General features: G+C 30.8%; 1 protein-coding gene across 2 annotated transcripts in view; it reads right to left on the bottom strand.

Annotated features, from left to right (window-relative positions):
* LOC142332074 (guanine nucleotide exchange factor for Rab-3A-like) overlaps positions 1–22,620 on the bottom strand; it is a 183,083-nt gene extending 160,463 nt beyond the window's left edge. For both annotated transcript variants that reach the window (XM_075378256.1, XM_075378257.1), the window contains exon 1: positions 22,478–22,620. The gene's annotated coding sequence lies outside the window, so the exon portion shown is untranslated. The remainder of the gene's footprint in view (positions 1–22,477) is intronic.
* Positions 22,621–26,426: the final 3,806 nt, after the last annotated feature.

Below are 26,426 nucleotides of genomic sequence, written 5' to 3'. Positions count from 1 at the left end.
TCTTCACTTGTCACTTTATCCACCCATCTGATTTTTAACATTCTCCTATAGCACTACATTTCAAAAGCTTCTAATCTTTTCTTCTCAGGTACTCCGATCGTCCAAGTTTCACTTCCATATAAAGCAACGCTCCGAACATATACTTTCAACAATCTTTTCCTGACATTTAAGTTAATTTTTGATGTAAACAAATTATATTTCTGACTGAAGGTTCGTTTTGCCTGTGCTATTCGGCATTTTATATCGCTCCTGCTTCGTCCATATTTAGTAATTCTACTTCCCAAATAACAAAATTACTCTACCTCCAAAATCTTTTCTCCTCCTATTTTCACATTCAGTGGTCCGTCTTTGTTATTTCTACTACATTTCATTACTTTCGTTTTGTTCGTTGCATGATAATAATTTTAAAAAAAATAGTATTAGATAGATATGACACATACATTTATTTAAAGAGTAATAAAGGGACTTTTACTCTATCCTAATATTTCAGGTAAGATTGTTGAACTGTATAAATATTTTTGTTAATAAAAACTAATATTTTAGCAATTGTGTAACTGACCACTTTTTTTAAAGAATTGGAGGATCGTAGCTCACTTTCAAATGAAATAAGTTTAAATGAAGTGCAGCAAAAAAAAATGTATATGTAATGTAATAGGCGTACAAGGAAGTCATGTGGTATTCACAACAGATTTTTTAACTTTAAATACCAACTTTAAAATAATACATTCTTTTGTATTTCTGAAAACGTTTTTTGTTATACAATCTTTCTTTTATAAATATTTTACATGAATATCCATATATAAGCGGAAAATGTCTGCAAAATAGGTGCCGCATTAGCCCACAAATGATAAAAAAATGTGAACGAGTAAGAATTTCCAAGCGTAGTTTAGGGCTGATTTAACGAAATAGAGAAAACGTTTTGCGCGTTTTATAACAACTTGTAAAATTTGGATACATCAGTAATAATCTGAATTAAGGAACAATTAAACGGTGATTTGTATTCGAGGATTTTGCTCCAAAGAAGCAAAAAGAGTTCCAATACAGGAAAAATTATTACCACTATCTTTTGGGATGTTCGTAGCAGACTTCTATCTGTAGAAAGATAAAAACTTTAACCGGTCTTTATTTTATCGCCTAAATGAAGAAACAAATATAAAAGAATCACATCTGATGAAACAGAAGTAAATTTTTAACCAAAATAATGCACCAGCTCATTCTTCTGCGATTATGGCAACAAATCTGTTCGAATTATGCTAAAAGATTTTTCCAGAAATCCCTACGTATCAGACTTCAGGACTATTATCTATTTTCATATATGCAGAAGTGGCTTACTGGGAACAGATTTACATGAAATAATGAAGTAATTGCCAAAACATTTGCCTTAATCAAATTATAAGGAAGGGATCGAAAAACTAATGTACAGAATTAAAATGAGATTACGTTGGGAAATAAAAACGATTTTTTCTGAAAAAATTATCTCTTTTTATTTATCCATAGATTTATTGGTACGCATGGGTTAATTATGATGATTTTTAACAGTCCAAATGCATATCTGTTGTAAATATATTTTTCATATCTATTTTTTAAGTTTTGTTAATAAACGTTTTTCTATATCATTCGCAAATACTTGAATGATAACATTTTACAGAATCCAGTTTCTTGTCAACGTTTTAAAATATAAGGTCTTCATAAAAGAACGGTGGGGTTTTTAACATGGATTAAATGAAAACAAAAGTACTTTCAGTTGATGCTGTTTGTTCATCGAATTTGTCATCTCAAATAGTTTTTTTTACATAACTAATTGTTCTCAGCATGTGCACCATTAGTCGCTCAACAAATGTCTAATCGATACTCAGTTTCTATTCATACCAGAATTAACATATCTCTGTTATGATTACAATTACTTCATTATTCCTTTCCTTTAAGTGACGTAGGTCGAGTATTTTTGCGAATAAACAATAATTTTTAATCCCCATAAGAAAAAAAACGAAAGGTATCACGTTTGAACCCGGACACCTTTCGATTTTACAACTTTTAACCGACTTGACACTTTTTAAAGGTGTAAGGAGCTATACCCTGACCTTGGAGGCCAGGGCTAGGCTATCCATCGATGTCCAAATTTCCCGTTCAAAGCCCGGCTGCTGACGAATTCAATAAAGTTCGGGATGCGCCATCTTGTTGGAAACGAATTTATTGTATGTTTTTGTGTTCATCGAGTCGAGGAAAGCAGTAATTGTTATCGAAGAAATAAGGCCCGATTACACGATTTTTCATTACATCACACAAAACATTAACTTTAGACGTTTCGCGTCGTTTCTCAAAAATTACATGTAGATTTTCAGATCTCCATATTCCTGAATTGTGTTTGTTCCGTTAATATGGAACATTAACGGAAAACTTCATTCGTAAAACTGATATAGTCTAAAAATGATCAGTTTTCATTAATTTTGTGGAAAATTTCAGTAGCCTAATCGAAACGTTTTTCTCCATCATCAGGTTTCATTTCCTGGAGTAGTTGGATTTTATACGCGTGTAATTTCAATCTTTTATGTAAAACTTTATGAATTTTTTCAGAATATCTAACTCAATGCTTTGTCGATAGATGGATTTGTTAGGACTTCTGATTGTAAGTTGTTTTTAATTCGTTCAACAGTTTCATCTGACGGTTGATTATTCCTTGAGAACATTTCCTGTTTCTTCGAACTATTTGAAACAATATTATTTTCTTGCGGTGGCTCTTTTCCATATTCACGTTGAACTAAAATTACGAACTTTAATTCAGCCTCCCACAAAACACACTTTGCTTTTACATGAAAAGAGAACATAGTAATGAACTAAACACACCTCAGCAACAATACAAAAAACCGGTATGACAATTTGACTGCTGTTATACATACTTTTGAGTTGAAGGCTATCATGGTTAACAACATAACTTTTCAAAATTTCACTACTGCCTTTATCTTCTTCTTCCAGTTTTAGCCTCCGGTAACTACCGTTCAGATAATACTTCAGAGGATGAATGAGGATGATATGTATGAGTGTAAATGAAGTGTAGTCTTGTACATTCTCAGTTCGACCATTCCTGAGATGTGTGGTTAATTGAAACCCAACCACCACCAAAGAACACCGGTATCCACATTCTAGAATTCAAATCCGTGTAAAAATAACTGACTTTACTAGGACTTGAACGCTAGAACTCTCGACTTCCAAATCAGCTGATTTGGGAAGACGCGTTCATCACTAGACCAACCCGGTGGGCTCACTGCCTTGATCTGAATTACAGAAACCCCACCGTTCTTTTATAAAGACTGTATAATATCTGAAACTGTTTAAATAAATGTCATAACATTAACTAAAATAAAGTTTAAAATAATAAAAAAGAGAAGATTATTATTACTTTTTTTTTAGCAGAAACGGTTGAGAAATAGGTATGTGAAACGGGGTATGCTGTTAGGGGTAATATTTTTCTATAGGAGAATACTTAAATGAATAAAATTTTACGTATTATTATAATAAGCAAATAAGAGAAAAGTTGTATTATTCTCCTATTTGCAAGTCTGAACGGATTCACGGACTGGTTAATGTGTGTGCGTGCGGGTGTGTGGGTGTTAAATTACTATACATACGTATTGCGTGCTCACACGCAAATATATACGCACCTTCACCTTCGACAATTAATATTAAGAGCATGTGTGTGATTTTTTTTAAATAGGACACGATTGTGTTCTTTACACTGTAAACGAATAATGTTAGTGGAATGATAAAAGCAAACATGTTTAAGGTATTGTTTATTGCGCGTGCACATATTTCTCTCTCCCCTTCAGACTCTCTCTTTCTAAGCAAGCGATGAATTATAATTGTTAAGTGAAAGCAACAGTTAAACTTGTACGGTTATCTTACAAATACAATTTATTCAAACGGTAATATGCTCGTTTATTGTGCTTTGATATCGATAAAACTGCATATAACCATAATTTTAAACGTAAAATTTTTTTTCTTTGTTTTTTTTAGCTATTTTAAATTTTACTTTTTTCAGTCTATATCTATCTATTAAAAGAAAATAAACATTACGAAAAAACAACGTAATAAAGAGTGTTAAAAAAGGCACGTGTAAAACAAATTATATTTATTTAATGATAGAAGTATTTTAATTACGTATGAAAAAGTTAGCAAACTATTATTTTTATTTTTTATTTTTTTATTTTTACACTTATATGTTATAATAAATGTTTATCTTGATCGTTAATCCAGGTCTCAACGTTGTATTTTCATATTTAATGAAACTTTTCTTAGATTTTGTTCCACTGATATTTTAGAGCTATTTCAGATAATTTTTTACAGTTCATCCGAAATGTGTTGATTTTTCGTAAAAATAGTACGTTTCAGAGGTCTAATGACGAGAAAAATTCGAGAATCTTGGAGGCTATAGACCACGACGGGAAATTATGGGGACAAACAAGAAATTCCCGTAACAAAGTTGAATTTAACAGTTTAGCATCTACCACCATCTTGTTTCAACCGTTAGATTCGGTCTTCATTTACAAGTAAAGTTACAATTCTATTATAATTTTTGAATATTGCTCTATCTGACCGCTTTCTTTGCGAATTCGCACCTTAAGGTTTGAGAACCTTCCACGATAAATGTGAGGCTTCTCAGAACTCGATACTTAATTGTTTTTTTTGGCTCTTAATATATAACCAGAAAGATGATCAACCCTCTGATTTAAAAAAAAAAACATTGACCAAAATACGTACACCACCTTGAATGAAACTTCTGTATCATCTACAGTACTGAGGGCTTTTTCTATTAGTCTTTTATCAAAGTTACACTATTTGAATTCAATAGAAGCATAACTTATGTTTTTTCCCTCTTTTTTGTAGCCTTGTGAATAGCAAATAAAAGTCCAACATATTGAAATAAGTTTTCTGCATGGTTTTCCTGGATTATGTAAAAACGACGATAAATATTGTGAAAGTTGTCATCACATAACATTGATGTACAATCACGACGATACGATAAATAAACTTGCTCTAAAAAAAATTTATTTCGGCACTCTAGAAGGCGGAGGTAGAATTTTGACCAGTGCTAAGTAGGGGAGGGATATTGTGGTAGTTTTCAATAGTTTTAAGTATTCAATCTTGTATTTACACCAATGTATTAATTTGTATTTTTCTAATTTTTGTATTGTAAAATGACATGGATGTATAGAATCATCCATGTCATTTCATCCATGTCAGAACAACGTCTGTCGGGTCCGCTAGTATATATATATATATATATATATATATATAAACTTTTGCGCTGATGGTGGTTTTGGGGTCTGGGGGATGTGAAACACCCCCAGATAAGTCGAAATTTTCCAAAAGTTGAATTATGGTACCCATTACAATAGGTAGCTTTCTTATGAAATCTACCTAAAAGAAAAGAATAGATCTCCATGACGGAATGGTAACGACTTGGCTTTTCGTCCGGAATAGGTCCTGGGTTCGAACCCCGTTCAGGCGTAGCGATTTTTCATACGCTAAAAAATTCATAATTATCTATCAGTAACTGCAAGTGGGCGTAATACTATTGTTGCTGCTGTATAAATAAATTGATAGAAACTTTCCAAATGTAGTGTAATTATAGGATTTTAAAAATTTGGTGGTTTGATTATGGAACTAAGATATGTTAAAAGTTTAACAGATAATTGAATTTTATACAGCGACAAACTAATTTGATGGGCCAAATATCAGTGATTAGTTTAAGTTGGTTAAAAACATTAAAGATTATAAAAAAGGAAAAGTCTTGAAATATATAAAACAAATAATTAAAAAAGTAGATTCTAGAAATTATATTGAGGTTAAAACATTAGCACACAACGTTAAATGAAGTATATATGTGTGTGTGTGCGCGCACGGCGCGCGTGTGTTTTAAGGGAAAGTCACGTTCTAAGCAATTCTACTAAAGTCATATCGCTTTAACAACTTTTATACTGTTGTAGAAGAACATGTATATTCCATTGTTACCATATGCAAATGGTATTCCCGTAAAGTGTTCCATGTTAAATAACAACACACAAAATAATTTATGCAAAATTTTATCGACCTATTTCCATTTAGACATATAATACACACAATTATAATGTTAATTTTATGTATGTGTATATATATAAATGTATTGTGTCGGTCAAATTACAGAAGCGGATAAAGAAAAGGTTTAAAAATAAATCACGTACCAAGCGGAGCCTTTATACTGGATGTAACACGATTTATGAGATTAGAAAAAAGGAATGGTAATTAAAACTTTTTGTCGGTTCTTCTTTCGTTAAGACCTTTAGATCTTGCTGTACTTTCTTTCTTCTTTTCCTTTTCTTCCCGTTTTTTTTTTCAATACTTTTTCATTCTTTCGGGAGAGTGCTTGTTTTTGCTCTTCTGTAAATTTTCTAGAGCCGTTCTTTGATTATTCCTTCTTATATAGTTTGAAATCCTCAATTGTTTTTCGAATTTCTATTCTATGTTTTTTTTTTCATTGGTGGGGTCGAAAATAGGCCATTTCATTTGAAAAAAAAATCATGTTAACCTTGAAATAAGGTCAAGGTCAAATTCAAGATCACCATAAGGTTTCTCTCTCCAATCTCAGTAATTTTTGTTTAGGTAATTTTTTTTGTATTGTACATAGTTTTGAAGAAAATCGCCTAGGGCAATTGAAATGAAACACAGTGTGTGTGTGTATGTATGTATATAATATATATATATATATATATATGTATATACAAAATTATATCTATACAAACTCCTATATAAAATGTTATAGCAGTGATTTAAGAAAGTAATGCGTTAAAAAACCTCAGCTTTTCATAGGCCACATTTTAAGGATAACTGATAATGAAATTCCCAAGGAAATTCTTCTTTTTTATCTAGAAAAGACTGAACTATCTATCTAGAAATTCCGTATTTACAAAATTGGGAATTAATTAAGAAAAATTTTAAGAAAATCTCGAAAAGGAGGGTTTTCTACGAAGAAACTCTAAAATAGAAAAAAAATTAACAGAAGGATTAACTTAAAAAGTTTAACAGGAAAAACAGGAGAAAGACGCTAAGTTTTAAATATAATTCATTGTTGGCCGAAATAAAAAATAAAAAATTAAATTAAAAAAATACAAACAACTTTTAATCACTTTCGGCAATCCCAATCAAAAGGGTAAAGTTTGATATTAAAAACAAATAAATAAATGAAAACTTCAACTTAGGACTACTGATTATGATTTAATGCATACATATACAAACTTGAAAAAACAATAAATATTTAAAAACGTTTATCAATTGTTTATTCACAGTTGATGTTACCAGCATAAGATATCCCCGTTTTAAAATTTATTCATGAAAGTGGGATATCTGTTTGATTGGTTTAAAGTTCATACTCTCTCTGTGTTTAGATAAATAATTTTTTTATCTTCATCTTATGCAGTCTATTCAAGAAAAGAAACGATTTTATATAGTGTTTGTCCAAAATTGATATCAGCTTAACAAAATTATTATGTATCATGTAATTATTATTTATTAAATTACATTTCCAGTAACGTTTTATTTTTATTTTCTGATTTAATTTACCTTATATGCTTCTGAATTTTAATTTTCGAATTTTTGAAGTGCTATAATTAAAATTACTTTTTCTGGGCTTGATTAATTAATTCACCACAGAAGTTTACAAAGAAGCTAGTACGTGGAATATGGAAAAGGAATTTTTTAATTAATGAAAAATGGCGTGATCGGGATTTGAACGCGGGACTCCCGGATGAAAGGTCAGAGACATTACCACTCCATCACGGATATCAACGGATATCATTGATTAAATTCTATAAAAATATTTCTGTTTTAATTGTTAGTAAGGAAATAAATGAAAACATATCGCGGTTTTACCCCCCCCCCCCCCCCCCACCACGAAGAAATATATTAATTCACGAAGAAGATAAAAAAACACAAAATCTGTTTTGAAAAATCAAAAGGGTCGAAATATTTAAGAGAGACGATTTAATAAAACGGTTTAAAAAAATTACGACCAGGAAGATGGAAAAAAAAAATCGAAAAAAAGTATGTTCTTTCATAAATACAAAAATAAGACGTAACTCGGTAATTAAAACCGAAAATTTTTACACATCGGACTTTTTAAAACTAATCGGTAAAGAAGAAATTAAAAAATAAGAAAAAAGAGAATGAAAAATTGTGTAATTGGGAAATAAAACAATTTCAAAATATATATTCTTTTAATCAAAAACGTTTCCAATACCATGAAAAAACAAAAATTACACATTTTAAGGACGAATGAAATTGAACTTCCTAGAAAATCATGTATGATCTAGAAACAACTAAAAGCATATATTGTGATAAAGGTAAGAAAGACTTCAAAAACCCCGGAATAAACATTCCGGACTTATAAAATCAAGAAATAATAAAGAAAAAAAATTGAAAACTCGGAAGAAAGTTTTTTTTACGAAGAAAAAGCCCTAAATAGACAAGTTAAAGACTTTAAAAAAATTGATATGAAAGAAAGAAAGGACGCTAATAAAATCGTTAAACATTTCCATAATTGGCCAAAACGGAAAAAGCTGACAACTGTGGGTTGTTTCTGATACAGGGCTTACACACACAATTTAATTAAAAATATTAATCATTTCATTTAAATATTTTTTTAATTTATTTAATTCAATGATTCTAACTAAAGCGCGCGCATACCGTATTTAATTCGCGCGGGTGTGGTGTTGTGCGACGGTCGGCACTAACTAATATAATTTCACAACTTACACGAAACAAGCTTCGCTTGTATGTTCGGCAGCTGGTGTAGCCGCGAGGCTTAACGTACCAAGTACCGAGTCAATAGGGCGATTGAGTTCGAAACCCAGCTAAACCGAGTTACTTTTTTACACTTTAAATATTATTTTATTTAATTCTACCGCTCACCTGTTACACCACATCATACCAAACAACTATAACAGCGTTTTTTGGGGTGTGGGTGAGATTTTTTGAAAATTATTTTTTAATCGTTAAAAAATGTGCCTAAATAATATGACCTTAATTAGGCGAAATCTTAAGATACTGAGTGTGACTTTGATTGACCTTTTAAATTGAAAATTTAATGGAATCAAGCTTCATATATAGATCTGGAGATATAAGGTGATTTAGAGACCAACACCGAACATATACACACTCAAATAAGAACATTAATATCCGGAAAATTTCCATCCAGTTTTTTGGGTTCCTTAGGTGTCAAACGTCAACCCACCGGATTGGTCTAGTGGTGAACGCATCTTCCCAAATCAGTTGATTTGGAAGTCGAGAGTTCCAACATTCAAGTCCTAGTAAAGGGAGTTACTTTTATACGGATTTGAATACTACATCGTGGATACCGTTGTTCTTTGGTGGTTGGGTTTCAATTAACGACACGTCTCTGGAATGGTCGAAATGAGACTGTACAAGACTACACTTCATTTACACTCTTACATATCATCCTTTGAAATAATACCTGAACGGTAGTAATTCCCGGAGGCTAAACAGGAAAAGGAAAGGTGTCAAGAGCCGGTGAAAATCTCATATGGGGAAATTGGACTGATTACAATACTTTTCCTTCTAGAGTTATAACTCTGCTAAAGCGCTATCTAGACGGGTAAGTAAAAAAAAAGATATCTGAAGAGGAAATACAATAAAGGAAAATCTCTTTAAGAGGGAAAAAATCTAAAGATTGGATGGTTTTATAGGAAAAAAAACTATGAATTAAGTTCTAGTGGTTGGAATGAAGGAAGAAACGGGAAAGTGAAATGATAAAGAAATATTAGAAAAAGTGGAAAAACTAGAATAAAACAAAATTAAAGTGGTAACGCGGTTCAAAATAGCAAACTGGCGGAAAAAAATAAAATCTCAAACCATTATGAAAATACAACTCACGAATGGATTCTGAAAAACATAATTCAAAAGAACCATCAACATTAAATTATATTTAATTAAAATTTCATTCATTAGAGATGTAGAAGGATAACATTTTAAACACACTGTATTACTCACATTCTTCAGTATTATCCCCACTTAACTGTGTTCCACATTTATCCTTTCCAGCACGTATATTCTCTTTTATTATACATATATACTTCTGTTGTTCCCCCTTCCTTACAACTATCATACTGTAAAGTATTACAGATATACAGTACTTTCAAACGTAAATTTGCTACTACGTCCTTCCACCGCTTTCCCTTGTAATAGTAGAAAGATTTAATATAAAATTACGTTTTATAGTTTGTATTATTATTACTACTATTTTTGAAAGCGTGGGATATCATTAAATCTTAAATTCACTTATAACTAAAATAATGCGGTTAGAAATTCTTATGCTTCTTCAAAACATAATTATAATAAAATTTTGCGGTTTTATCTTCTCAACAGTATTTATAAAATTACAACATAATATATTTATGTAAATTACTCGTCATTTTTATTATTTTATTGTAAAACTAGCATCCCCGTGGAGGTTTCACCCGCGCTATATGATTGCTTGCGTTTCCCGTCGCGGTCAGCGGATATTTAGTACGTCAGGGCGAGCCCTTCCTGCCTATGCATGGGGCTCTGCCCCCTGGATTCCACTGTGTTCATTAAACTCTTGTTTGTGAGAATATAATAATAATGGTAAAAAAAATTAGTCTGTTGAATTTATTAATAAAAAAAAAAAATCAGTGAACTGTAATATTTCTTCAGAGTTCGGTCAGTTTTGAAACATTGAATGATATTAAGAATGCGGGGTTTAGGAGTAGTCAGCCTCCATCTTAAAAATGTTAATTATAGCTGGTTACCTGCCTTTCGTACTGGTAAAAATGTATTTAGTACGGTTCTTACCGTTACCCGACAAATACTTCCTTCTTTTTTGTAATCGTGAAAATTGTCGGTTTTCAGATTCAACGAAAATATCCATTTTTAAAATTTTGACTAGTTTCGGATTTTAGAATTTTTCCTGACTGCCCTAAGAAGCCCTCGTTGAGAGCTTTTCAATGATATATCGTAAGTGGTACTTATTTTCATTGGTTCCAGAGTTATATCCAAATAAAATTTTAATTAATGTAATATTTGGATTTTACAACAGGAAGGCACATCGGTTCGAATCTGACTTCATATACATTTTTTTAATTTAAATATATTGATTTATTAATAATTATTAACCTCTGATTGAAAAACAAATTTTACTATAAATAATAATTCAATAATAATACAAAGGAAATATGAAATAAATAGAAGCTATTAATGAAATAAAATTTTGTGTATTTTAATTTAATTTTTTTTTTCAGAAGTTAATAATTATTAACAAATCAACATATTTAAATTTAAAAAAAAAAGTTAAAATAAATATATGTATATGAAGTCGGATTCGAACCGTTGTATTCAGGGCTGCGGATCTGATGCGTTCTCAATTACACCACATAACAACTTCAAAACGTGAAACAAAATTAATATATAAATCAATATAAAATGCTGATACGGGCACCACAAAAAAATGTGACGCAATTTGGTGCCCACCACAATGCAATTTTGTAACTATCCACTTTATTAAAGAATTGGAGGATCGTATCTCACTTTTAAATGAAATAAGTTTAAATGAAGTGCAGCAAAAAATGTGTATATATAAATTAATAGGCGTACAAGTAAGTCATGTGATGTCCACAAGATTTTTTGTTTTAGAGCTTCTGCTTAGTATAATTTTTTTTCTTTTATTTTTTTATTTTTTCTTAATTAATTTCCGATTATTTTAAGTCATAATTCTATTCCCGGTTTATTTATGTCTTTCTTAATTACAAAACGATTTTTAATACATTTAAATTTTGAACGATATCGACCCGTTACTAAAATTCAACAACGATATTTCTGAATGATTATTGACAAGGTAATTTTATCAATTATATAATTTCTAATTTTACTTTCCCGTCTACATAGCACTGTAGCAGATCTATAGCTTTAAAAGGGAAAGTATTGTAATCGGTCCAATTTGGGCATATGCGGTTTTCACCGGATCTTGACGTTCTGACACGTAAAAAACCCCAAAAACCGGATGGAAATTTTCCGGATGTTAAAATTTGTATGTGTGTGTGCGCGCGCGTTCTGTGTTAGCTTCTAACTCACCTTATATCTCCGGAACTACTAGACCGATTTTTACCAAACAGATTACTTTTATATATGAGGCATTAATTTCGTTAAATTTTCAACTTATAAGGTCAAGGGGATGAAACCGTAGAGTAAGGTCATCCACAGTGTCTCGAGATTTCGCCTAATTAAGATCATATTTTTCTTAGGCACATATGCTAACGATTAAAAAATAATAATATTTGCAAAAAAGAAATTTTTTTCAAAATCACTCCCCCACTCCAAAAAAATTCATGTAGTTGTCTTCTATGATTTGGCGTAACAGGTGAGAAGTAGAATTAAATAAAATAATAATACTATTTAAAGTGTAAAAAAGTAACTCGTTTAGCCGGATTTCGAACTCAATTTCCCGATTTACTCGGTACCTGGTCCGTTAAGCCTCGCGACTACACCAGCTGCCGACCGTACAAGCGAAGCTTGTTTCGTGTAAGTTGTGAAATTATTTTAGTGCCTACCAGCGCCACTAACACAATTCCACACTCGCGCGGATTAAATTCGGTATGCGCGCGCGATTTAGTTAGAATCATTGAATTAAATAAAATAAAGAGTATTATATATAAATGAAATTATTAATATTTTAAATAAGTTGTGTGTGTAAGCACTGCATCAGAAAGAACCCACAGTTGTCAGCTTTTTTTGTTTTGGCTAAATAAAGACATGTTTAACGATTTTATTAGCATCCTTTGTTTCTTTCCTAACAGTTTTTTAAAGTCTTTAACTTGTCTTCTTTTTTTTGAATGCATTGTGTATTTTTTTTAATTTAGGACTTTGTCTTCGTACAAAAAACCTCCTTCCGAGTTAAAAAAATTTTTTTCTTTATTGATTCCCGATTTTAAAAGTCGGGAATGTTCATTCCGGTTTTTTTTAAGTCTATCTTAACTTTGTCATAATATTCGCTTTCAGTTGTTCTTTCTAGATAATAGAAAATTTTTTTGGAAATTCTATTTCATTTATCCTTAAAATGTGGCCTATGAAAGCCTATCTCTGCTCTATGTTATTTCTTTAGATTTTTAATATAGCATTTTGTGTGGGTGAAATTTATATATATATATATTAATTATATTATCCTTAATAGGACCATATATTTTCCTTAAAAATCTCTATTATTTTTCTTACAATACAGTATACTTCAGTTCATAGTACTTTTCTAGTAATGTCTACTGATCTAACGAAATGGATATCTAGATTTAGATTTTTTGTATTCTTTTTTTTTTGTAAAAGGTTTTTTGAACAAAATATTTTTTTTCGATTTTATTTCAACATTTTTTTTTTAAATTTTTATTTAACTCGCTTTAGGAATAATAAAATATTGTAACTGTTATATCTTCTGATCTATCGTATGAAAATCAATGAAATTTGGACACGTATGTAACTTCGATGTTTAAAAATAAATATTTTTTCTTTTTTTAGTCTAAAAAAAATACAAAAAAACAAAATTATATTTTGATTACATATAAAAAATTATTTTTTAAAAAAGCTTTTATTTAACTAATATTAATATTAACATTAATAAAAAAAGGAAACAAATTAGAAAAACCCTCTAAAAAGTAAAAAATAAGAATTAAATCAAATTGAGAATTTTAAACAAAAAAAATATAATATATTAACAAATATAAAAATGCACTGAAAAGTAAAAAATAAATTATATAAATATCTAATAAATAAATAAATGTAATAATTATTAAATTTTAAAATTAAAAGTAATGAAAATATTTATTTAAATAAAAGCGTGGCGCAGTTTTTATAATAATGTTTTCAAATAAGTATTTATAGACATTTGCTGTATTTTAAAATATATTTTTTCTTTAATGAGGTTCTTTAGTATATGTATAATACTTTATTTATCTGTAACAAAATAACTCAAGTTTTAATTCTTTGACGGTTCAAATTTGCACCGAGATGACCTTTAAGGGTTAATAAGATTAAAAATAAAAATTAAATTTAGAAATCTTGCACAAAGTTATTACATTTTGACGATAACCTGAAAAATTATTAATTAATAATCATTATTATAATTGTAATCGTAATTATCAATTCGTTAAATAAAAATGAAACTTTTAGCGGAAAGAAAGCGTCCAATTTGGCTTAGATTACAAGCAGAATTCGAAGATGAACTACAAATATGTGAGAACACGTACAAAGAAAGCGAGTGGGTGCATTTTCCCAGATTGTTACTTGTAGCTAGTCAGTCTCAACTGGAGAGGTTCCAGCAGACCTTTCCGCCTCCTCGCGTCATTATTGAAAATGACGATTAATTGTTGCAAAAAGAAATGTTGTGTTGTTTTAAATAAATTATAAAAACAGCGCCACGTTTTATTTAACTAAATATTTTAATTACTTTTAATTTTAAAATTTAATAATTATTACATTTATTTATTGGATATTTATATAATTCATTTTTTACTTTTCAGTGAATTTTTATATTTGTTAATATATTATATTTTTTTGTTTAAAATTCTCCATTTGACTTAATTCTTATTTTTTACTTTTTAGAGGGTTTTTCTAATTTGTTTCCTTTTTTTATTAATGTTAATATTAATATTAGTTAAATAAAAGCTTTTTTAAAAAAATAATTTTTTATATGTAATCAAATATATTTTTGTATTTTTTTGAATAATTCTCTTCATTTATACTATCCTTCACCTTACAAAAAATTAAATTTTATTATTTTCCTTATAATAAAATAATTATTTTTTAAATTCAAGATTATTTTCCTGTTATTTTTTTAGCAGGATTTATCACTAACGGGTGCCTAGGCTTTTTTGTTGAAATTGTTATCTATACGTCGTACAAAGTTCAACAATGCAATCATCATCATGTTTAAAAATTCACTTATCTTTTTTTTATATTTTATAATTATTTGTTTTAATTATTTTTAATTTAATTTTCCTTGTTTAATCTTTTTTACATTGCTAACAACATTTACCCAGTCTTTGTCAACCGAACTTTCGGTTGGCCTAAACAGGATGGGCTAGCGGAGTTTGTTGTATTATCTAACCAGATGACATCATCTGATAAGTAATAACATGATACATTTGTATATAAAATGCAAGCAAAACAGACTAGTATAACGACTAGTACGCTATACCAACCTGGTTGGTATAGCGGTGAACTCGTCAACGCAAATAAGCTGATTTCGAAGTCGAGAGTTCTAAGATTCAATTCCTAGTGAAGGCAGTTATTTTTATACGGATCTGAATATTACATTATGGATACCGCTGTTCTTTGATGGTTGGGGTTTAATTAACCACACATCTCAGGAATGGTCGACCTGAGACTGTTCAAGACTACACTTCATTTAATTCATACATATTATCCTCTGAAGTATTATCTGAACGGTAGTTACCGGAGGTTAAACAGAAAAAGAGAGACACAGGAGTAAACTTTCAGCTCACGTATTGTATCCACCGATCTCCATGTACGGTAGCGTCTCGGCCTTTCGTCCAGGGATTCCTAAGTCGAATCCCAGTCAGGCATGGCATTTTTCATTTCCTACAAAATTCTATTTCTATATTCTCATTAACAAACTTAAAAGGTATCTACGGTGAAAAAAGTCCCATGAAAAAGTATGTGTGGTGAAAGCGTAGAAATCAGAACGAAATCTTTCGTCAGCTGATATTCGCTAACTTTTGAAACCATACGATCTGTTCATAAAATAACCGAATATTTTTAATTACGGACCGACAGAGATATTTAATGACGTGCGGTTGGAAGCAATGTGTTCTAGATAACCTCAAATGTAACCACATGTTCTGGGATTATTGATATCTCGTTTTTCGGAAGCAACGATACAATGTCAAATTTTGCGTGAAACTGGGGAAAACGTTCACAGAAACGTTTCAACTTTTGAAAGAAGCTTACGGAGATGATGCTCTGAATCGTACGTACGCTACGTTACGAATGGTTTTCACGATTTAAAAGTGACAGTCCATCAATTGAAGATGACCCTCCTCGACCAGGAAGGCCTTCGATTTCAACTGATGACACACATGTTATGTGAAAAAATTCCGCTAAAAGAGACCAGAGTTGTGGCAAGATGGTTCCTCATGGTTCCTTTACCAAAACGATGCGCCCCCACAGTAAGCTTTGTTAATTCGTCAATTTCGTCTAAAAAATCAGGTAACTGTCTTCACGCAGCCTCCTGACTCGCCAGACCTGGCTCCTTGCGATTTTATCTTATTACCAAAATTAAAATCAGTGATGAAAGGACGCCGTTTTGAGACTGTTTATTACATTAATGCAAATTCATCACGGACCTTAAAGACCATTTCAAATTAAGCTATCCAGGACTGTTTCGCAAAGTGGAAACACTTATGCGGAAAGTGTGTGAATAAGGGAGGGAAATACTTTGAAGAGGACAAGGAACAATAATCTTTAAAATTATTTAAAAAAAATTATAATAATAATGTTCGGTTATTTTCTAAACAGACCTCCTATTTAAATGAACATTATTCTTTATTTTCACCCGTAGAACATATCCCGTTAGTTTGTTACATTCTTCATGAATCACGCTGTATATCAAGGAAATTCTTGAATATATTTGTCCACAATGTTGCCTTATATGACACTACCCACATTACCCACCGGGTTGGTCTAGTGGTGAACGCGTCCCAAATCAGCTGATTTGGAAATCGAGATTTCCAGCGTTCAAGTCCTAGTAAAGCCAGATATTTTTACACGAACTTGAATACTAGATCGTGGATACCGGTGTTCTTTGGTGGTGGTTGGGTTTCAATTAACCACACATCTCAGGTATGATTTAACTGAGAATGTACAAGACTACACTTCATTTACACTCATACATATCATCCTCATTCATCCTCTGAAGTATTATCTAAACGGTAGTTACCGGAGGCTAAACAGGAAAAAGAAAAAAAGAAAGAAAGCCTTATATGACGACACTAAAATATTTCGTAATAAGAAAAAACAGATTTTTAAAAGATAATTACACTGAAAGATGTTGTAAATTAAGTTGTTAAATAGAATTCGAAATGAAAAACTTTTATGAAGAATGAAAGAAAACAGGGATTTATGATAAAAGAATCTTTTAAATAGCTTCGTCTATTAAGACAACAATTTTACTTAAATCTGAAATCTACAACCGTTAAAATTTTAGTAAATATGATTAAACGATTTTCACAGAACAGAAAGGAAATGAAAACAGCATTAAACCATTCAACTGATTTACCGATTAAAAAAAAATGGTTTTTTTTTAATAAATAAAATAGTAACATTATCATAAAAATATAAAACTTTACCTGATTGGTAACAAAAAGCATAGCATAATATCTGAACTATTCTTCCGTACCGCATACCACATATAAACTAGCGTTAATACTGTAGCCGTGACGGAATGTGTATATTGTTGTTGGTTCGTGATTGTATGGACGCATGCATACACCAGTACAATCGTAATGTTTTTGACCCTGATGCTACGCACAATAAACAAATTCAACATAAAAAGATTGAAAGTTTTCTTCTTCATATAAGAATTATACGAAAAGAATTAATTTTATTTTTATGAAATTCCTAATAAAATTTAAATTGAGTTGTATCGCTTAATGATATTTTAAAATTTAATATTAGAAACGGTAAAGAAATACAAAAAAAACGTCTTAATTTACTTCTCAATTTCTAATTTATATAATTTCCATTTAATTAACTAAGACTTTTCTTTAATTAATTGAAAAATTGAAGAAAAAACGTTTATTTTTGGTTTAAATAGCCCCTATTACTACTTCACAACAATTTTTTTTTCTATTGTTCTCGATATTTAAAAATTTTTTTGAACTAATGATTCTAAACAGAATGATGCATTCTTTTAAAATAATTATGCTGCGGAAAGCAAAAATTAATAATATAACTACGTCATAACATAGAATACAAGCTATTATTGTAGAATTCTAATTAAGACAATGTGTCAACTAATCATTTTCTTGTGAGAATTAATGTACCGTTTATATATATATATATATATATATTTGTCACTGCAAACAATGACACGAAATATCTAATATATTTATTTAAATTGGATTTTTTTTTGTCTTCAGTCATTTGACTGGTTTGATGCAGCTCTCCAAAATTCCCTATCTATTGCTAGTCGTTTCATTTCAGTAAACCCTCTACATCCTACATCCCTAACAATTTGTTTTACATATTCCAAACGTGGCCTGCCTACTCAATTTTTTCCTTCTACCTGTCCTTCGAATATTAAAGCGACTATTCCAGGATGCCTTAGTATGTGGCCTATAAGCCTGTCTCTTCTTTTAATTATATTTTTCCAAATGCTTCTTTCTTCATCTATTTGCCGCAATACCTCTTCATTTGTCACTTTATCCACCCATCTGTTTTTAATATTCTCCTATAGCACCGCATTTCAAAAGCTTCTAATCTTTTCTTCTCAGATACTCCGATTGTCCAAGTTTCACTTCCATATAAAGCGACACTCCAAACAAACGCTTTCAAAAATCTTTTCCTGACATTTAAATTAATTTTTGATGTAAACAAATTATATTTCTTACTGAAGGCTCGTTTAGCTTGTGCTATTCGGCATTTTATATCGCTCCTGCTTCGTCCATCTTTAGTAATTCTACTTCCCAAATAACAAAATTCTTCTACCTCCATAATCTTTTCTCCTCCTATTTTCACATTCAGTGGTTCATCTTTGTTATTTCTACTACATTTCATTACTTTTGTTTTGTGCTTGTTTATTTCCATGCGATAGTTCTTGCGTAGGACTTCATCTATGCCGTTCATTGTTTCTTCTAAATCCTTTTTACTCTCGGCTAGAATTACTATGTCGTCAGCAAATCGTAGCATTTTTATCTTTTCACCTTGTACTGTTACTCCGAATCTAAATTGTTCTTTAACATCATTAACTGCTAGTTCCATGTAAAGATTAAAAAGTAACGGAGACAGGGAACATCCTTGTCGGACTCCCTTTCTTATTACGGCTTCTTTCTTATGTTCTTCAATTGTTACTGTTGCTGTTTGGTTCCTGTACATGTTAGCAATTGTTCTTTTATCTCTGTATTTGAACCATAATTTTTTTAAAATGCTGAATATTTTATTATACGTAAAATTTTATTCATTTAAGTATTCTCCTATAGAAAAATGTTACCCCCAACAGCATACCCAGTTTCACATACCTATTTCTCAATCGTTTCTGATAAAAAAAAAGTAATAATAATCTTCTCTTTTTTATTATTTTAAACTTTATTTTAGTTAATTTTATGACATTTATTTAAACAGTTTTAGATATTATACAGTCTTCATAAAAGAACGGTGGGGTTTCTGTAATTCAGATCAAGGCAGTGAGCCCACCGGGTTGGTCTAGTGATGAACGCGTCTTCCCAAATCAGCTGATTTGGAAGTCGAGAGTTCTATCGTTCAAGTCCTAGTAAAGTCAGTTATTTTTACACGGATTTGAATACTAGATCGTGGATAACGATGTTCTTTGGTGGTTGGGTTTCAATTAACCACACATCTCAGGAATGGTCGAACTGAGAATGTACAAGACTACACTTCATTTACACTCACACATATCATCCTCATTCATCCTCTGAAGAATTATCTAAACGGTAGTTACCGGATGCTAAACAGGAAAAAGAAAAGGATATTGGTCGCAAAACCGTTTTGAGGCACAGTAGCCGTTTGTGGCACGGACATTCGGTCTTATGCTTTAAGGCGACAATGGAATGGTGATGGGAGAAATACCAGACAAACTTAAACCAATACCTCCCTATCATTTTGTACCTAACTCGATTGAGTGACTTTAGGAACAAATTAAACGTTTCGTAGCGTCAGAAAATACTGCTTTTAAAATATCTGATGATAAAAATTCATGTTTAAAAGCCATCGACAAAACAGACCAGCAGGCATGGAAATACTGTATAAAACATGTAATCGAAACTATTGAACCAAATTACTGGGAATTGAATGTAATAGAAAACAAAATTGATCGTCCCGTGATATCTCTTAATACTGATAGCACTACGGACTTCTGACAATCAGATGATTAAAACTTGATTGAATTTATTTCTTTATCATCATAGAAATTTAATCTAAAATACTAGCGAAATTTTTCCGTTCGTGGACAACTGACAATTTCATAATTCTTAAGAAACTCAAATAAAATTTCCTATTTTATTAAAATTTGAAATTTATATAATACTTTAAAATATAATAGCGCGTGGTTACCGAATACTAACGTCGCGTAGTTTATTTTATATACATCAGAATTTATAGGAGATGCTTGTGACTCGACCGCCTGAACACTCGCACGCGCAGTTTGTTGACTTTAATTGTATAAGCTATCTGAATAAAATATAGTCGTATAACTCTAGAGGTTAGGTTTTATTATTTAATTTTAAAAGAGATTATGTTCGGTATTGATAAAAAAAAGATAAAGGATATTAAAGAATAACATCTGTTATGTATGTGTCGACGTCTTTTTTTAACACCAAGGTTATGTTGTTATTTTTTTCTTAATAACAAAATGCGTGATTAAAAATTTATTTGATGTAATTACTGTGTTTGAGAAGATACTGGGAGAGAGAGATGCAACAGGAAGCGTGGGTTAGTAATCTACATAGATGCTACACTACAATAATGTTAAGACAAGCAGTCGGTTCTTATAAAAAAAATAATGAGACGGGAAGTTTGGCTTGTTTCTCTACCCCCTTACTGATTTTGCTCAGTTGATTTTTTTTATTTATAAAACTAACATTGATGATGAAGGATACTCAAACAGTAGAATTTTATTAAGGATAAAATTCGCTATGGGAACTTCGTACTTCTTAAATAATTCCAAGAAGCTTCTCTCCGCATTCAAAGAAAAACCCATTTAGAATTGCTGTACTAACAACGCAAAAGAGTACTTCTTAGAAAGCGATTTATAAAATGAAACAATTTACCAAGTTCAGTTTCTCATGTCAATGAGAAACTGATATTTTAATTTCGATTGTGAACCCTAATTTATATAAAAATATACATAAAAAAAATTTCTTTCTATTAAGATTAATGAAAACAAAACAAAAAACCGGTTAAATATTTTTGTTTAAATCTATAACAGTTCTTAAAAACGAATGACTAATTTTATCAAGAGACGTTTTATGTTTTAATTCTATAACATACTTATATTTTTCAGATTTTCAAAAAAAAAAGTTTTTAGAAATTAACCAACGTAACTGCATACATACAAAAACATATACAAAAAAGTGATACTTTTTTATATTAGATTTTTTTTAATTTAAATGCTTATTTTACAATATTTCATATTTTTTAGTCATACTTAAAAAAAAAACTTAATATAGAATAATTAACAAATTCAGAAACAGTAAACGTGAATGAAATGAAATTTAGAACAACTGAGTTGTAGAGGTTTACAAAAACTAATAATACTTTTTTTTTTGTCTGAGAAATATATTTAAAAGATTGCATTGTTTATAATATTATTATTACGATACGCTTTTCTAGTCTATGCTGTGCGTTAAAAATAGATCAATCTACTAAGATTTTTTATTTTTGTTTACTTACAACTAGAAGAAAACAAAATAATTTTAAATGAACATAAAAAACTTAATTACAAAATGTTCGATATAATCACGTATGGGTATATTAAAACCAATTAATTTATCTTAATAATAAAGAATAGGCAATTAAAATCTAAAAATACCGATTCGTTAACTTGACATCGTATAAATATTTCCTCGGTACGAACCAGAGTAGAGGAAAATATTCGTTCAACAAATTTCAATTCAATACATACAAAATATTCATTGATCTGAATAGGTCTAACGATAAAGATTCAAAATGAGTAATCTTTAAACACAAAATAAACAATTTTTAATTTACTTCTAATGTCTAAGTAATTTTAACTTGGTTTAATTTTCACATCTCGCTTAAAATAAAGAATCGTATATAAAAATTTAATAAAAGGAAAAATAAATCTAGTAGGTTATTATTTACAATGAAGTTTTATTATCTCGTTCTCAAATTTTCAACAAGAATATTTACCTTTTTTTATAATATAAACTTAATGAACACCATTCGATATTAGAATATTATAAATTTTGGATATTTAAAATAAGAGTACGTATCTGACATTTATCGTAAAGAAATACTACTCAACTGGTTTTAATAACGGAATATTTTCTTAAAATATACTAAAAGCTCGAAATAATACACATGGGGAGTGGTTATAATCCTTTCTAATGCAGATTTAATGTGGTAAAGCAGTAAATTTATTATTATTATTCCAGTCAACATCCGTATCGAAATTAAGTAAAATATTATAATAACATAGCATTCAATATCTTACCTTGAAACAAAGTTTTGATAATAAATTTAACAAATAAATCACTAAAATTGAACAAAACTGTTAAGCGAAAGTTAGATTCACAATAACAATTAAAAGAAATTATATTAGTTCGCGTCACAACGATCAGACGTACACGAAGGCAGACGAGATGCGACTGGAGCAAAATGTATTAATATAAACTAGGTCGTAGATATTACCCGGTAGGTAGCAGCACTTCTCATGAGTTGAAAATCGTACACAATATCTTATAATTTACTGTACCTTGCTCCTAATAAAATTTAACCTTACATTTCAGAACGTTCCAACGTTCCTAAACATAAAAAAATAACATAATGAATTTTTTTCTATTCCAATTAACAATTTCTAATTTTTATACGCAACGTTCAATAATAAAAGTATAATATTAAAATCGATAAAAAATAATGAAAAAAGAATATTTTTATTTATTTTCAATTTGGAATGAATACATGTCTTTCATTAGACACTGAAATTATGTTATTATCTCATTCAAAAACTTTAGAATTTTTTTAAATTAATAATCAAACTTTTATTAATTTAAAAATTTAAACTGCATACATTGCAGTTTTAAATTAGACCTTTTTCTTCTGCAAATACTAATAAAGCTTTTCTCTATTCCTTCCATTCAGTATACGATACCACCGTTGACATTTTGTATTAGAAAAGTTAGGAAAGCTGTAGAGATATGTTACGTAAAACACATAATAGAATAAAAAACAAAATATGCTGTAAATTAATCGTTGTACAAAATTGCAAATATAAATGAAGCTGTTCTTAAAAAACTTTACCATATCGGTTTCTAAACAAGCAAAATAAAAATCCATCAGAAAATTAGCAAAGCACTCACTGTTAAAACTGAATATTTAACTGAACAAACTGGTAGTATACAAAAAGTGCAGTGATTACGTTAAATATTACAGTGGACTGAATGGATGGATATCCGCCCACATGTATAAAGAATATACGATACATATTCACAAAGTAAGAGCCGTCGGCTTATATTTAAATATTAGGAGGTCTGAACGCAGTATCACGCATGCAGGCCTATCTATTGGCCATTTACGATGCTACTGCAGTTGTTTTGAAATAAATAGTCGTTTGCCTGCCGGTGAATGCAGATCGCAATGTCAGCGACAATCGTTCTCCCGCCAGTTGCGAAGTGATTCGATTTTTGTGTGCAAAAGGATCTTCAGCTGCTGAAATTCATCAGGAGTTGTGCCTAGTGTATGAACCTACAGCAATCAGTGACGGAAAGGTTAGACAATGGTGTCGAGACTTTAAAAAATGTGCATGATGAAGAGCGGAGTGCTAGGTCCATTATTCAGACCGACAAAATCGTTGAACAAGTGAACCGAAAATTGTTATGTGATCGGCGATTGACGATTAGTGTTCTGGCTGATGAATTTACGCATGTTGGATGAACCTCTATCTACACGATTGTCACAGAAAAGCTCGGATATCTTGGTTTTCTTGGCATTTCTTCCGCCGCCACCGCATTCGGTCGTCCTAAAGCATAATACCGAATGTCTGTGCCACAAACGGCTACTGAGCCTCGGAACAGTTTAGCGACCACTGTCCTAAATAACTCCTAGAGCTTACCTAACAGCGTGAACGGACTAAGCGCGGTGCCACACACCACTGGCTTACGTATCCTAACCGCTCACTTCTCATATATTTACTAAAATGGGTAGGCGCACCACGTCAAATAATAAAAATATATATGACATCCATAAATTAAAATTTATTTCGTCTAGGCAACAATTCACTGTCACGCCTAGGTCGCTGAATGCCAGTAAGTACCTATCCACCATTTTATAGCGCTTGAAGTCATAATAATTGGCTGGTGGTCAGCCATACTCAGGGTCAGCTTCCCACGGCAATGCGGTAAGTCTTTCCCTTAAGTAAACTACGGATTCCGGTTGAACAAAGCAACCGCATCTAGGAACTCCCACACGGTCCGACAATGCGGCTCTCGCCACATTAACTCGCCGCTTGTGAGTGGCCAATTTTTCCCTTGACCTCTAAGTTTCAGGGTGGCCCGGTCTCTGGCCCCCACAAGAGCAGGGCATGCCCAAGCTCGGATATCACAAACTGTATGCAAGGTGGGGTACCAGGGCCGGACAAATACTCAGTTAGTCCGTGCTCCAGCACGGAGTAAAAAAATCGAGGGGTGAAAATTTACCAAAAGAATATGAAAAAAAATCGCATCGGAGTTTCTAAATTAATTAGAAAATTCTCTGAAAAAAATTCTAAAGACAATAAAACAATTAATTTAATGTACTAATGACCACAAAATAATCTATATATATATAAAAAAGCAATGTCTTTGTGTGTGTGTGTGTGTGTGTGTGTGTGTATGTCTATCTGTGTGCGGTACAGCGCAGAAACCGCTGTACCGACAGGTACGAAATTTGGCACGAAGGTGGATTAGGACAGAAAGTGAAACACCTTGAAGCGATTTTTTTATTTATTTTCAAAGTAGATTTTTCTTTATTCAATATTTTACATTTTTCGCCTTTCTCAGCGAAGTTCCGTACTAAATTTGTTGAAATCCCGGAAGCAATAACGAACATTTTTTAGAAAATACCCTCAAGAGCTGTCTTTCAAATGACGACGAGAATTCAAATCCGACGAGAAGTTCCGAGACGAGAAAAAGAACATTTTTTTTCCGAAGCTGTAAGTTTTAAAACGTATCAGAGCTTTAAGCATGTTCCTAGGAAACCATCTTTCTCTCTTTCTCTGTTCATTGTAATTACCTGATGTGCGTCACATGGTTAGTGGGGAGGGGGGAAGAAGGAATGTATGTGTTGCGAGGGGGAGAAAGAATTATTTAATTCTATTTGGCGCTTTTGGGAGGAGAAAAAAGTTATTTAGCGAGAGATTTTTTAGCGAGTAATTTCATTTGGAGCAGGTGAAAGATTTCGACTCCAATTGCAGTGGTTTTTTTATTTGTTTAACCCTTTGGTAACAGTGTGGAAACCAATTTATTTTGCTAGGCCTTGACCTAAGCAACAATTAAATTATATATTAAATAATTGTAATTTTTATTAGTTCATCTTTATACAGCTCTCCTGAAGGAATTTTACCCAGAGGTAAGACTTTTCCGTTTGTGTTTTTAATTAATTGTTCTGACCGTTGGAATTGCCGATTTAGAACAATTTGGATAATGATTTTTAGCGAAAGATGATTATAAAATATTTTACCGACAAACATACATTAATTTGTTTTATTCGTGGATTTCTAAATATAACTTTAATAAAAATTAGAAAGCGGCTTCTAAACAAACAGTTTACAGATATAGCAATACAATGAATAAATATTACAAAAATTTAGATAATGGATAATCTTGCGTGCAAGATATGATTATAAAATATTTCACCGTCAAACATGGATTACTTCGACACTTGATTTAAAAAGTATTTTTTCTGCGATGAACATATGCATCGGAAAATTTATGGAATGAGATGGCCAGGAGATTCCTTCTGAACTTAATTTTGAATTTATTTATTTAACATTTACTTACTATTCATTTTTTTTGTTTCATTTTCTTTTTTTTTTTTTACTTTGATTTTGGTATTTTGCATTTGTTAGCTCGAAAACAGATTAGCTTTGGATTATACTGAATTATTCAGGAGGATAGGGCAATACTTTGACATCTCATTCTAGAGGTTAAAAATAAGAAAAAAGTTCATATAAACATATGTCCGAAAACTCTTCGTTAGCGAGTTATACAGAGTGAAAGATTTCACCCAAGTTTCAGTTCCTCCGGGTAAATTAAGGCTTTCCGAAATTCTGGGAAGGTCAATTAACGGGCAATTCTTATGGTGTTTGAGCTGGAAAATCGAAAAAAACAGGTCCCAGAATTGTATCTCTCTTAGTTTCTAAGATATCCCGTGTAAAAGGCCAAAAATAGGGTCAAAAAATACATTAC

This window comes from Lycorma delicatula, chromosome 11, assembly GCF_047948215.1.
Source record: "Lycorma delicatula isolate Av1 chromosome 11, ASM4794821v1, whole genome shotgun sequence".
NCBI classification, from domain to species: Eukaryota; Metazoa; Arthropoda; class Insecta; order Hemiptera; family Fulgoridae; genus Lycorma; species Lycorma delicatula.
The sequence above is the reverse complement of the archived record's forward strand: the minus strand, read 5'-3'. Positions and strand labels throughout refer to the sequence as shown.